This window comes from Daucus carota, chromosome 1, assembly GCF_001625215.2.
Source record: "Daucus carota subsp. sativus chromosome 1, DH1 v3.0, whole genome shotgun sequence".
Classification (NCBI taxonomy): domain Eukaryota; kingdom Viridiplantae; phylum Streptophyta; class Magnoliopsida; order Apiales; family Apiaceae; genus Daucus; species Daucus carota.
The window spans coordinates 27,661,488-27,677,188 of NC_030381.2; the positions used below are offsets into that span (position 1 = coordinate 27,661,488).

A 15,701-nucleotide genomic window follows, 5' to 3' on the forward strand; every position below is an offset into this window, starting at 1 on the left:
TGATGACATTATAAAAGTTTCAGAAAAAAATAATTATATTTGGATGGAGAGTTTAGCAGTCAACTAGTGGTTTAACTTGTACTAGCATCTAGTGTTTTATCATGTATTACTACTTACATTTTTTTAAAAATATTTCTGGATGATACAACCATACGGATGTCAAGATTTATATATTTTGATGATATTAAAAAAGTTTCAGAAAAAAATAATTTTATTTGGATGGAGAGTTTGGCAGTCAACTAGTGGTTTGACTTGTACTTGCATCCACTGTTTTATCATGTATTATAGCTTACATTTTGTAAAAACTATTTCTGGATGATCCAACCGTACGGATGTGAAGATTTATATATTTTGATGATATTAAAAAAGTTTCAGAAAAAAATAATTTTATTTGGATGGAGAGTTTAGCAGTCAACTAGTGGTTTGACTTGTACTAGCATCTAGTGTTTTATCATGTATTACAGTTTACATTTTTTAAAAAATATTTATGGATGATCCAACCGTACAGATGTGAAGATTTATATATTTTGATGATATTAAAAAAGTTTCAGAAAAAAATAATTTTATTTGGATGGAGAGTTTAGCAGTCAACTAGTGGTTTGACTTGTACTAGCATCTAGTGTTTTATCATGTATTACTGCTTACATTTTTTTAAAAATATTTTTGGATGATCCAGCCGTACGGATGTCAAGATTTATATATTTTGATGATAGTAAAAAATAATTATATTTGGATGGAGAGTTTAGCAGTCAACTAGTGGTTTGACTTGTACTAGCATCTAGTGTTTTATCATGTATTACTGCTTACATTTTTTAAGAAATATTTCTGGATGATCCAACCGTACGGATGTGAAGATTTATATATTTTGATGATATTATAAAAGTTTCAGAAAAAAAATAATTTTATTTGAATAGAGAGTTTAGCAGTCAACTAGTGGTTTGACTTGTACTAGCATCTAGTGTTTTATCATGTATTACAGGTTACATTTTTTAAAAAATATTTATGAATGATCCAACCGTACGGATGTGAAGATTTATATATTTTGATGATATTATAAAAGTTTCAGAAAAAAATAATTATATTTGGATGGAGAGTTTAGCAGTCAACTAGTGGTTTGACTTGTACTAGCATCTAGTGTTTTATCATGTATTTCTGCTTATATTTTTTTAAAAATATTTTTGGATAATCCAACCGAACGGATGTGAAGATTTATATATTTTGATGATATTATAAAAGTTTCAGAAAAAAATAATTATATTTGGATGGAGAGTTTAGCAGTCAACTAGTGGTTTGACTTGTACTAACATCTAGTGTTTTATCATGTATTACTGCTTACATTTTTTTAAAAATATTTTTGGATGATCCAGCCGTACGGATGTCAAGATTTATATATTTTGATGATAGTAAAACATTTTCAAGAAAAAATAATTTTATTTGGATGGAGAGTTTAGCAGTCAACTAGTGGTTTGACTTGTACTAGCATCTAGTGTTTTATCATGTATTACTGCTTAGATTTTTTAAAAACTATTTCTGGATGATCCATCCGTACGGATGTGAAGATTTATATATTCTGATGATATTAAAAAAAATTTAGGAAAAAATAATTTTATTTGGATGGAGAGTTTAGCAGTCAACTAGTGGTTTGACTTGTACTTGCATCTAGTGTTTTATCATGTATTACAGTTTACATTTTTTAAAAACTATTTCTGGATGATCCAACCGTACGGATGTGAAGATTTATATATTTTGATGATATTATAAAAGTTTCAGAAAAAAATAATTATATTTGGATGGAGAGTTTAGCAGTCAACTAGTGGTTTGACTTGTACTAGCATCTAGTGTTTTATCATGTATTACTGCTTACATTTTTTTAAAAATATTTTTGGATGATCCAGCCGTACGGATGTCAAGATTTATATATTTTGATGATAGTAAAAAATTTTCAGGAAAAAATAATTTTATTTGAATAGAGAGTTTAGCAGTCAACTAGTGGTTTGACTTGTAGTAGCATCTAGTGTTTTATCTTGTATTACAACTTACATTTTTTTAAAAATATTTTTGGATGATCCAACCGTACGGATGTGAAGATTTATATATTTTGGTGATATTATAAAAGTTTCAGAAAAAAATAATTATATTTGGATGGAGAGTTTAGCAGTCAACTAGTGGTTTGACTTGTACTAGCATCTAGTGTTTTATCATGTATTACTGCTTACATTTTTTTAAAAATATTTTTGGATGATCCAGCCGTACGGATGTGAAGATTTATATATTTTGATGATAGTAAAAAATTTTCAGGAAAAAATAATTTTATTTGGATGGAGAGTTTAGCAGTCAACTAGTGGTTTGACTTGTACTAGCATCTAGTGTTTTATCATGTATTACTGCTTACATTTTTTTTAAAATATTTTTGGATGATCCAGCCGTACGGATGTCAAGATTTATATATTTTGATGATATTAAAAAAGTTTCAAAAAATAATAATTTTATTTGAATGGAGAGTTTAAGAGTCAACTAGTGGTTTGACTTGTACTAGTAACTTGACGTTTATCATGTATTTGTGTTTCTATTTTTTTGAATATTTTTTCTCGATGATCCAACTATACGGATGTCAAAGTCTATATATTTTGATGATATTAAAAAAGTTTCAGAAAAAAAATTAACTATTTTCCGTTTGAAATCTTAACAGTCAACTAGTGGTTTGACTTGTATATGTAAGTAGTATTTTATCATGTATTGTCGTTTCAATTTTTTTTGAAAATATATCTCGATGATCCAACCGTACGGATGTCAAAGTTTATATATTTTGATGGTATTAGAAAACTTTTAGAAAAAAATAATTTTTTTTCGTTTGATATTTTAACAGTCAACTAGTGGTTTGACTTGTATTTTGGTTATTTGTAAGTAAAATTATTTTTCAAAAATATGTCTGGATGATAATAAAAAATATAAATTATATTATTAGTTATAAGTGATGAGTTTTTTATGTCAAGCAAAATAATCATCTAAATTGAAAAGATAATATGTGTTGTGTTGAACTTATGCAAAATTCCATCATTTTCATTTTATTATTGTTCTTAAAAAATCACGGACTTAGTTTTTTTCGTTAATTATAGATATAACGAAACTCCTATATCTTATGTTAATCAAATGCTAAACAAAAATCAACATTTTTTTGAGTTTTACTTAAACTCATGTCAGTGACTTAAAGTCACTAGTATTTACTTGGAATTTTTTTTCCCGTGTCGCTTATTTTTTACTTGAGATTCTTTCCAAACCTCTAAATCAATCTCCAAAATTACAACAGTGACTTGAAGTTACTGATTTTCTTTACTTAAATTTTTTTTCAAGATTACGCATTAGTGACTTCAGCTCACTAATGTTCTTTACTTAATTTTTCCATCCCTCTAGTTTTGGGGAGCTACTTTAACGATTTCATCAGTGACTTAAGGTTACGAATATTCCCAGAATTACATTAGTGACTTCAAGTCACTGATGTTTTTGACTTAGAATTTTTTCCAGCCCTCTAGTTTTGGGGAGCTACTGTAACGTTTTCATCAGTGACTTAAGATCACGGATATCCCCAGAACTATAACAGTGACTTGAAATCACTGATGTTATTTACTTAAAAAATTTTCCACCGCTCTAGTCTTGGGAGCTAATATAACGATTTCATTTCATTAGTGACCTTAATTATGATTTTTTTACTAGGTAGTTGGGGTGTTGGTACATTGTTGGCTGATGTAAATTAGATGCAACATCAGTGATCTCATGTCACTGAAGGTGAGAGGGATAATACCGACATTTTAGGTTTTCGCTCAACATCAGTGACTTCCAGTCACTGATTAGTGACTTGTGAAAGGATATCTTCGATATATATTTATTTATATATTTGTTTCGGTATTTGTGACAAACATTAAAATTAAATTCACCTAGTAATCCTCCCAAATAGGACATTAATTTATTTGATTAATTAAAAGTGGAAAGTTATTTTTGGCAAGTAATTTTAATCTCTAAATATTCCTTCACATCAAAATACATTTATTTTAAAGGAAATTTTTCGGATTACGCAATAGTGGCGCAGAGGCGTTTCGTGAGATTACGATTACCTCTTTCTTGCTACTGCAACATTAAATTACATGAAGCTCGAAAAAGGACTATCAATATTTGGTATTCTCTAGAGTACTCATGTTACATTATTTTAAATCTTTCAAAAATTACTAAATCCTTCATTCCTCAAGATTTATTTTATCCAAGGAAGGATTTATTTTCTCCATATTAATATTTGTCTCTAAAAATATTAATATCAGTTTTATACCTCTTCTGGAATATTTTCTCCCGGTCTCTCAAATTCAGCATTTTTCGGAGAAAAATATTCGCAATACTTAGAAAGCTCCTTCAACGTATCAAAATCATGATTTATCATGAACAATATTTTTCTAAGTATTTTGGTATCAAAACCTTCGTCAAGTATCCTTTTGTATTTTTCAAAAGACGAAGTGTTTCGTTTTTCATAAAACGGCTTTTATCTTAGAAAATCGGTTTAAATACCTTAAGATTATTCCCGTCCCTCAAAAGTATTTTATCTTTATGGGAATATATTTTAAGTATTTATTCAAGTTTTAAGTTTGGCCATAATCCCTCTCTGATAATTTCAAAAGAATTATCGTATTTTATTTGAAACCCGAAAACCTGATTTATCGTTTTAAATCCAAATAAAATACTTCCACTTGCCAAAATGACTTGAAACTTGAGATTAGCCAATTAAATATTATTCTTAGTGCATGGTTAAATTTTCGTAATTTTCCGAGAACTTTCATTTCGGAGCGTTTTCTGTCTGCCGACCCGATCACTGGCTGAACGTTTGACCAAGCTAGGGTTGACCAAAAATTACCAAAATTTCCAGAATGCCATTTTCTAATATTCTAAGATTTATCATATTTTTTCCGTAATTTATTTCGCACGTTCGAAATATCGCATTTTTAATGTAACGATTTTTATCGGTATCTCGTAAAGCGTGTCTGTCTTCTAGTGCAATAAATGCCCTGCATTTTTAGTCCAAGATGCTGGTCAAGAACACCTTTTTAGGTGTGGGGGACAAGGGGACAAAGTGGAGTAGTGGCCAAGGTTTGCTAAATTACCATTTGCATTTTTACTTCTACTTTTCTTACATTTACCCCACCCATTCTTGCCTATAAATACACCCCTCCACCCATTCATTTCTCCTAAGCTAATAGCCAAGTATATGCTGAGATTTTAGAGAAGAAACACTCTCCCAAAGTTTATTCAAGTGCCCACTTCTTCTACTTCATCTTTAAAACCTTCGATTCTTCATATATTCCGATATATACAAGGTTTTAAACCCCGAAGCTTCGTTCCACCCAACCAAGCCTCGCTCATCTTAGCATTTTCATAAACCACTCTTTTCAACCTCCCGAAGGGCTGCCCAAATTCGTTCGTGTGCTTAAAGTCGTATCGAACCTCCGACGAATTTCTCCGGCGAACTTTCGTGCATTAATCGTGTAAGTGGTTTCTTTTAGCTTCAATTATCCGAGTCTTAATCGACCATTTTCAAAGGGCTTTTTAAACAAATTTCTCTTCATCTTAAGCTCTCTTGATTTTAAAATACTCGAGTTGGCCACTCGTTATTATCGGGAATATTGTGCACTAACTTTACTTGCTCACTAACTCATATTTGTGCTCCCATTCCCATCACTCCCATACCCTTCTTGTTTTAGTGAGAAACCCATTTTTCAGCCCTGTGCTCGGTGGGGATATCATTAAGATAAGATACGTGGTATTACGTGTTTATTTTCCGAACGTGTGTGACGTGAGTGATTTTACTTGTTTCGGTGGTAAACCCCGTTTGGGCCTTTTCGCTATCGCGGGGTGTTATCCGAACAAGCTACTTGGTTCGATTGCGTTCGTGAGAGTGTGTGCGATATATCTTGCTCGACTTCGACTCCGTCTTTTCAAAACTCACTCATCACTCGATTTTATTAAAATCAACAACTTATATTTCTCCGCGCGATATAATTTGTTAAAATTGAACCAACGATTTAAACCACCATACTAAAACGTTATAATCGACTAATTTCAACGTGGTTAAAATTGGACTAAAACTTGCGGAACCAAAACTTTTATAAAACAAGGATATATTTGCTTGTGGATATTGTGTTCTAACTTTTGCAGTGAGGTGAAGTGAAGTGAGGTGATCTTCGTTCTAAGACCCAAGTCTTTGACGTATTGACGGGGAGTTGATAGTCATCGCACCGTGAAGAAGAGGAAAGACCCAAGACCTAATACCTAAGATCCAAGACCGGCGAAAGGTTTAGAAGTACAAAGACCACTGGAGGTGCAACGACTTTGAGGAAGTAACGAGGATAGTTACGTTCCGAGACAAGTCTTGTTATTTACATTTATAGTGAGGAGGTAACGAAGAGTTACGCTCCAAGATATATATTTGTAAAGGCTTCTCCGCCTACTGTAAAGGAGTTCTTTATAGTAGAGAAAATCTCGAGTCCGGGGAGGAGCTCGGGGACTGGACTAGGGGTGAGTGGACTCCAAGGGTTGAGTTAGCCACCGCGAACCAGGATAAAATCGCTCGTGTGATATTTTCCTTTTCTTTTCTTACACTTCCGCACGTAACTGCCAATACTCTCGATACAAGTTCTAAAGAAGGGGTGAAAACTTTTTAAAACGACATAAATATTTTTAATTGGTGATTAAGCTATTCAACCCCCCTTCTAGCTTAATTAAACCATCTATCGGGACCTAACAACTTGAAGTCACTAACGTAGCTATTTAATCTTTTTTTCATGCGTCCGGAAGATCATGTCACTGATGTACTTCATTTAATGCACACCATTAGTAACTTCAAGTCACTGATGGTGTACACCTAACTTTCCTGTACAATTGTGTACATGTAACCGGCCCCGAACTTAATTTAGGAGGAGTATTAAGTAATTCGGTTTTTCTATGGTGTGCCCATGGGCACACACTAAGCACCAAAATTTATGAGTTTGGAGGGTTTTTATTGGCTCATCCTCTTTAATAATAGTGGACCCCCCTGCAATTACACCAACCACACCAATCAAAACCCTCCAATTTTATAAATGTTAGTGCTTAGCATGTGCCCATGGGCACACATTAGACAAACCCTAAGTAATTAATGGAAATTCATGTACTCATTTACAGTTTTGAAATTAATAAATCAAATAGAGCTTTGGAAATTGAAAAAGAGTGTAGTTTAAGTGTATTGAGATTATTGTGTGTGTCACTGCTATGCTCTCTCCGTCCCATCAGATCTATTTTTTGACGCGCATTTTACGACTCATATAAATTATAGTTTTGTAATGTATTTTTCTAAAAAGAGTTTGACGTTTAAACTTTTGTTAAAAAAATTAAATTATTATTGAACTATACTTTATAAGAGACTCAAAATGCGTGTAAACAGTGAACGTAAACATCTTGGTAGCGGAAGGAGTAGTTAAAGAAATCATGTCGAAAATAAATGGTATCTACTTCTATATAATAAAGGAGAATCATGGACAAAAAGAACCAAAATAATAGTTGTGAATTTACCAAAGTAACCCTTTTAATTTTAAAATAACAAAAATGCCAGCTTCCATTGTGTGTGATCGTTTTATCTACCCGTATCTATTCTTTATTGCACTAACCTAACATCTACCGGAATACACAAGCGCATCAGATTCCGTAAACTCATCCGCGGAAAAGAATGGTGGATTATCCGTCACTTGAAACCATAATCCTAGACATTGCCTAAATCTTCATGTCAGGTGAGTATATAAGTGTTTATGTTGTAATTTCTACAATCTTGATTCACCTGTCGGTGTAAATAACTCAAGCTTCATGTATATATATGATATGGATAAAAACATGTTCCTTGCCATTAATTGAATTATTAAGAATTTTTTATTCATTTAGTGATTTACGACCCTGTAAGTTGATATAGATTGTCTTTAGTGATTTCTACCTTCTATTGTTTTTATTTTTTTTATAAGTGAATTCGTCGATGGTTCTATTGTTTTGTGTTTGATCATTTTTGACTGAAGGTAGATAATATACTCCAAATAGAAGGTACCTGTAAAATCCTGTGATTTTATTTATTTATTTAAATATTTCTATTTAATTAGTATTGTTATTATGAGTTAGATTTTAGATTCAAATTGTTTGTATTTATATAATTAGATATTAGCATTAATTGGAAGCTTCTAGAATTTATTTTGTGTTAGTTATTTAAATAATAAAATAGATAGAATTCTTTATTATTGGAAAGAAGCGTAGAAATATTGTTGAAAATCGAAATCTTCTTGGGAAGACCTTATATTTGGAAATTGGTTTATGAGGTGGAGAAAATTTTGACCCAAGTTTGGAACTTACAATCTACGATTAGGTATTATGTGCTATATAAGAACCCCTTTATAATCCGAATAAGTCGTACAGCAATTTACGTGGACGGGTATGCTCTCTTTTTCTCTTTGATTATAACACGTATATTTTGACTTGAGATATTGATTTCTTGTTCCTTGTCATGTGTATTTGATGTAAATATATCATGTTTGCTTAATTGTTTATGCTGAAATTCGTATATAGCAATTTCTGTGAATCAGTTGGGTTGTAAAAATCGTAGTAAATTGAAAATTGATCGGATTTTGTTGATTGTAGACATTCTGAAAAGCTCCCTTCGATACCTACAACTTTTATCTCAGGACTTATTTCGAAATTAGGAGTGTATCTATGCTTAAAATCACATTCTTTGTTACCCTTCAGTTCTTAGTCCCGAAACTTTTTCCCCATGTTCAAAAATTCGCTATAAATTAATCGTATGTCGAAAATTTACTCATGATACCAATCTGAAAAGCTTGAGATATAATATTTCGTTATTAGTCATACCCATTTGTTTTTTAAAATTTATTTAATTGTCTAAACTGACTTGTAAAAATTCAAGGCTGTTTATACCTTTCTACTAAGTTGTTTCATGTTTAAAAATTCACATCTCCCTCGTTATTTGCCATAAAATTATGATATTTACCAATTCTGAAACCTCTGAGAATGATCTTTAAGTGTTTAGTTATAGTCTAGTTGAGATCAGTTTGTTTTCTTCGTCAAATTCTGCTTTGAATGTAAACTGGTCCTGAGTAAAATTCTGCTGTGTTACTTGAACTTCTAAAATTCATAACTAATTCGTTATCTGTCCGTTTATTATGAATCTGGTCATTTTGGAATCCTTGTTGAATGTACTTTGATTCTCTAGTTCACTATTTTCTCATATTCAGAAGCTATCTTTGGTTAATATTGAGATTTGTAACAGCATGCATTGTTATTTGTCTTATTCGGTAATTAAATTGTGTTAATTGTTATCAGTTGTTAAAGTTTGAATTTTGTTAAGACTTGTTATGTGTCTTGCTCGTGATTGTTTAGGCTACATGTTAATTATGTTTTGTTTATTAATTAAATGTATATGCTTTGTTCGTGTTATTAATTTCGGCTTTTAAGTGTCGACTTTGAGGTAAGTACTTTTTGACTTACTTTTATTTTATGAAAGATATTTTGGCTATGTGAATTTCAGATTTTTGTTTTGAGATATAAGAAAATTTTGTTTCGAGATTTATAAGATATAAGAATTTTGTTTCGAAATTTATAAGATATGAGAATCTTTGAAGACCCAGTCTCTACGTTTCGAACCCGTTCGTAATTTACGCTATAGTTCCAGAACTAGCCTTAGATACCTTTAGTAGGCGCACAAGTGTGCAACCTTAGATACCTGCTAAGGGCGCGTGATTATTGAATTTTAGATCCCGGTCACTGGGTAAGTGTGGCAAAAGAATAGGAATAAGATCCCGCTCACTGGGAAAGTGTGATCGTAGAGTAAGACTGTGGTATTTATAAGATTTTCATTTCTGTTTTGTTTTAAATTCTGTTTGCTTTTAAAATATAAACTATGGGTTGGATTTGCTTTTACAAGTGTTTTAAAAATTATTATTGTTTTGAGGTACAAGGTTTTATAAAAACACCCACTGATTTCGAGATTAATTGTTAGTCAAATTGTTACTTGCTGAGCTGTGTAGCTCATCCGTTTTTCTATATTTCAGGTTCTATCATGTGGAAGAATTTTGAGAATAAGATTGAGGACTTTTGGATTTTATGCTTCGTGATTATTTGCATTAGTGAATAAAGACTTAGTATTTATTAAGAATAATTTGATGAATTTATTAGTTATTAGTTTTGGATAATGGAGCTGCATCTCCAAGTTTATGACTTTTGATTATTGGGTTTGACCGCTGCTTTGACTTATATATTATTTGTGGATTTTGATTTAAGTAATGATATTATATTTATGTCGTGAAATTAGTTTTTAATATTCCGAAAAGTCGGTGTGTTACCGTACCAAATTGGAATTTGTGTTTGTGTTATTTTATTTGCTCAGCATTAATGCCCTGTTCTGTACAACGTTGGAAATATGTACACTGAAAATGTTATTGTGCTATTTATGCCAATCTGCATTCTGCTACCTATGTAATGTATCTGCATCTTAGGAACTGGATCATGCACTCTACTTCATATTTCTTTAAAGTGTTCCTATATTTCTTATATTTATAGAGTAAAGCTATGTGGTTGGTCTTCCTTTAGAATTGGTATATTACTACAAGAGTTATAATTGGATAAATTACAAGATTATATTACTTTAGTATCAAGTCGATTTTGAGATTTATAGGCATTTCACATGATTTTACTGAATATTTTTTTCCCTCTACGTTATCGTAATTTACTGTAAAAGAGAAGTTTAGTGTATAAGATAGAAGTGCAAGATTCAAAATTTTGTATTGCTGCACATTCTTATTTTATTTTTGTGGTTGCTGCAGAAAAGAAATGCTCTAAAACTCCTACCACAGCTACACGGCTAGACAATGAAGATTCTGGCGAAAGAAAGATTTAGAGGTAGCAACTTAATATATAGTTCATTCTGCAATTATGTATCTTGAATATTTTTTTTGCTCATGTGCCACGCATATGCTCCTTTCTTTGCTCCGACTAGCTAAACATAATTAAGATATATGTTAAACATTATTTGTATTTGGAGATGGATGTTTATACTTGCTAATCTACTGATAAAACAGGCTGATGAAAAAATAAAAGAGAATTAGAGGCAAGATGAAGGGCTTTTAAGACATTAAGACTATGCAGGTCATGTGTGCGACCTCAATGAAATAGCACAAATTAATTTTTCATTATGTACATGGAAGTGATAGCAAGACTGAGGCAGGAGTTTCCAGTCACAAGTATCTATAGATTTAGAAAAATAGGAGCCCTGTAGTTGGCAAGATCAAACAATTTTCATAATGAGCGCAATATTTTAAAAACACGTCAAGAAACAGATGTGCATAACATAAAGTCAACAAAAAGGTTTTAGCTGCCGGGGTTGATCACGGATATGCTATCTGAATTGTCTAATATCAAGATTATATACAGTGCTACTGCGACAGTATAATTAATTAATGTTAGGCCATATAAATAAGATTTTTTTTCACATATGACAATGTGGGTTAAGATAATTTAATGATATAGCAAGATCACCACAGCTTAAAATTTTTTGGTGACACTACCCCTAAAAGTCGAGGCTAATCTCTCTTTTTTCCTGACTAGCCGTGTCTTCTTGAGATTGATGGAGTATTGGACTCAAGTTTTTTAGAGGTACCCATTACCATATGCTGCGCCACATGTTTTCAAGAGATAGATTTTTATTCAAAATCTTTGATACTCTTAGAATGACTAGCTTCTTTTATCTTAAATTCGCGTAGCACTGATTATAGATGTTCTTTAAATGCATTTTTACTTGCATGTGACAATATTTACAATTATGATCTCTTGTTTATTATCACGCTTTGAGTCCCCATTTTGTAATTCTTGATTGTTATTATACTTGATTGCACATCACACATTTGAGCTTTCACCAAAAGACCTTTTCATAAAATGACAGGAGAGTCCAGCGGTGACGGTGCTACGGCTGAAGGGCATGGAAGGTGAGCAGGTAGCACATGTTGTTACTGCAGCATACCCCTCCTTTCTCCTTTCTTTTGTTGTACCATTTGAAATTAATTTTTTCAACATGTGGCATTGTCTTTGATAAACAGAGCATGTGACCGCTACAATGAGGCTAAAAATACACTAATAGAATCTGCTAAACTAATTAAGTGCTAGATAATGTTGAGAAACAGTTAAATTTAAAGAAGAAAATTGTTCATGCACAACTTACTAATAGAATTACAAAGTCTAATTAAAATTTGGAAATATTAGATATTCATGAAATCAATATGAAATATAAGATAAAGTCAAAATATTATTCTTTTTGTATTTTTATTTACAAAATTATTATAATATATGTGCTCCTCCTGGGCTTGCGTTTCATAAACACGGTAACCAATTGAAAATAATCAAATTTAACAGCGATATATTTGCTCTTACGCTTCTAATGTAGTCTGTAAGAAGCCTCTAAAAGATGTATTTGTCCACCTAAAAGATTTATTTTAATTAGTTCAATGTTTCAGATTTGTGCAGGTAAGACACACGAAAAATATCAGATTAAGATAAGGAAGTGTTATGCAAAAAATACCTTTCTTTATAAAGTTATCGCTTATTTTTGTAGATTATATACTCAAGAAATTATATATATTATTAGTCGTTTTTAAGCGTATAATTTCCGTGTTTCCATATTGTTCTCAAGATAGTCTATACTCATATTGCTAGGTATGTCACTAGAAAAATGGAATTGCGGCTGCCACATTCTCATCATATTTCCCAGTCGGTTAAACCCGTTCTTATAAAAAAAATAATCACTTATTTGATTTTGTTGAACTGTTAGCTTTCTAATACATAATTATATCCAATCATATCAATTATGCTATCAAATTCGTGTCATTTGTTGTTTCGCATGTACTGATTGGTGTGTTTTATGGTCATTATCTGGGATTCCTAGACTTGGCTAAAATATTAGTGTCATTTTGATCATTGTGATTAATGAATTGGTGTTGTTTAAGGTGTTCCTGATGTCTATGTTTGGTTCAAGCACATTGCTTTTTATGGTCTGAATTGACTTATATTATATAAATGTAAAATGATAATCTTATTAGTATAGATTAGTACTCTAACTCATCTTATTATTCTGTGAGTTAAATTCTTAAATTGGGGATTAAACCGATTCTTTTACTTTTTTTTGGGATTTCTTAGATTTGGAGTAATGAGATGGCATTTTTAAAAGTCATGGGTTCTACATAACTTAGGCGTATGATTCGAAAATTTGTGGCATGCAATACAATGACATGAACTACTTTGTGATATTCTTTCTGCTGTAGTTACTAATTAATAATTCTGAAAAATTGCATTTTCTATATTATAGACATTAGCACAATTCAATTTTAAGGTTTTCACCTAAAGATGGATAGGTAAAACTATAGAAGTCCACACATTTTAAAAATTCAACACTCAAAGGACTCGTAATATTAACAATTAATGTAGAAAGTATTTGATGATGTATTGTGCTTATTATGCTCTTCTTGTCTCCAACCAGCGGAGTTTGCCAGTCAGGGGTAGAGGCAATGCTCCAGACACATATCATTGAATTTCTGATGATGAGAGCTCAACTAGCATATGTATTTACTCTAAAGGAAGCCTGATTACGTGTGTTGTAACTTGTAAGCATTGATATGCGATGATTTTTGCACTGTTTTTTATTTGATATTCTTTCGTATTGTGTAAAAGTTTTGTAAGAAAAATCTCATTTTTCAGTTGGGAGAACGTCATCTAATTTTCATTCATTTTATTTTGCCAGAGCAGGGTTTATGAGGCCAGATTCTGACAATGTTTTAAATCTGTAGTTGGAAAAGTACATGTCGACTCATTCGGAAACGGTTAAAGTCATTCTATTGTATGAGTGTTGAACTTGCCTCTTCAAGATTGGATGTTGGTGGTTTAGAGTTGCTGCTCCCTCCTATATTGGCCTACTTTGTGGCAACCCATAAACACAATAAAATCTCTTTATATTTTCTGAGTCTCTTGTATGTATGTCTCAAAATATGTATCCTGTACTATTATCAAAATTGATTATTACAGATTGTCAACTAGGTATGTGGATTGGGATAGACTCAAAGCTCACAAAGAAACAAAACTCAAGCATTTAGGACAAAAAAATAATGGCATATAAAAAGACCCGTGCCTTGCACGGGCTACTACGCTAGTTATTTTTTATGAATGAACAGTGAACTAGATTGCCGCTTATTAAATCTTATAATTCTATGTAAAACATGAAAATAATCAAATATATAGTCAAAGAAAAGGTGAAACACATATATAAATATTCAAAATTTTGTTAGGTGGTTATACATGATATTATTTGATGACTAGTGTAGATCAAGATTAAAAATTGAGGGGTTTGGCTTCTTGAATTAGTAATTATGGTGGAGAAACTGATTGAAAAGGAATTTAACTTGGCAGGGCTCAGACATCAATATCATCATGTATTGTGGCTTTAGCTGCTGCACTGCTTTGCAAAGGTATGAAAATTGAGAAATGAAGAATGCTGGTTAGTCTGATAAAGAGTATGCATGCAGTCTTACTGCTAACTCCATTTTTTAGATCATAATCATAGTCATAATCTTTCTGCTTAGCTGATTTCTAGAGTGATCCATCTTAAGGGTTATTGTATTAGTTCCGCAATTTTTTAAAGTAATTGTTTTATACTAAATATAGACATTAATCTTCCATTTTCTCTACTGCAAGCTTGTCAGATAGTAAAAAAGATTCATGGATTACTTAATTTGGGTATTGATATGATAATATGATAATGATATTCCAGAGTTCTTGTGTGGATTTTTGATACGGGGATGAAACTATGTGGGATAAAATTATAGTTGAATTGATAGTTGATACATAATAGTCATTATTTTTCCATTTTTTTGTGACCTTGGTAAACTTTTAAACAAACAAATGCGCCATCTATTTTGGCAAAAGATAAAAACACCATTCAATGAAGTAATAAAGTACAGATAGAACCAATTTCTGGTCACTAGTCACCAACGTGTGATGTAAGGTTTAGATTCTACAGCAATCAGTCTGCAGGGAACCAAAACTTCAAGAAGAGTTGGGACTTGAAAGAAAGCTAGAGTTATTACTAAAGACCCCTAATAGTTCAAGAAATCAAGACTTGCTGATTTTTCAAGTCGAATAAGACCCCTAATGGTACTGCTCCTACAATATACAATTTATATCAGACCAATGAATAGATAAGTTGTAGCATTGTAGGTCCATTGCTTATTTGAGCGGTATTGGTTCTATGATTCCATATTTAGTCAAGTCGGACATAATATTTTAGCTAATTCAGATTTTTGAGCCAAAGTTGGGTGTATCGGACCACTTATTCTGTTAAGAATACCACTAGTGGTTTTATATTGAGGGAAAGTTTTCATAATTTTTCCCATGAAGCTCAGATAAAAATAGTACCAAAAACAATCTTCACGGTCAGAGATGGTGACGACAGAATTGAATTAAAAACAGAAAATTCAGATATTCTTGGGATCCATCTTATGTACAATACTGAGGTGCAATCCTGAAAGTGCTTCAGGATAGAAGCAACCTTCTAAAAGGTCAAGGCCTGTGAAATGCAACATGATCAGTTTGTATGCTCT

At 31.7% G+C, this 15,701-nt stretch overlaps 1 long non-coding RNA gene across 4 annotated transcripts; it reads left to right on the forward strand.

Moving 5' to 3' along the window:
• Positions 1–7,445: 7,445 nt before the first annotated feature.
• On the forward strand, positions 7,446–14,161 carry LOC108214183 (uncharacterized). Of its 4 annotated transcripts, none has more exons than XR_010292513.1 (5): positions 7,446–7,799; positions 10,887–10,962; positions 12,002–12,044; positions 13,589–13,712; positions 13,807–13,828. It is a non-coding gene; the product is annotated as an uncharacterized LOC108214183 (long non-coding RNA). The 4 variants fall into 4 exon arrangements; XR_001805534.2 differs by lacking the exon at positions 13,807–13,828 and adding an exon at positions 13,896–14,161 and having other exon boundaries at positions 7,495–7,799; XR_001805533.2 differs by lacking the exon at positions 13,807–13,828 and adding an exon at positions 13,855–14,161 and having other exon boundaries at positions 7,500–7,799.
• Positions 14,162–15,701: the final 1,540 nt, after the last annotated feature.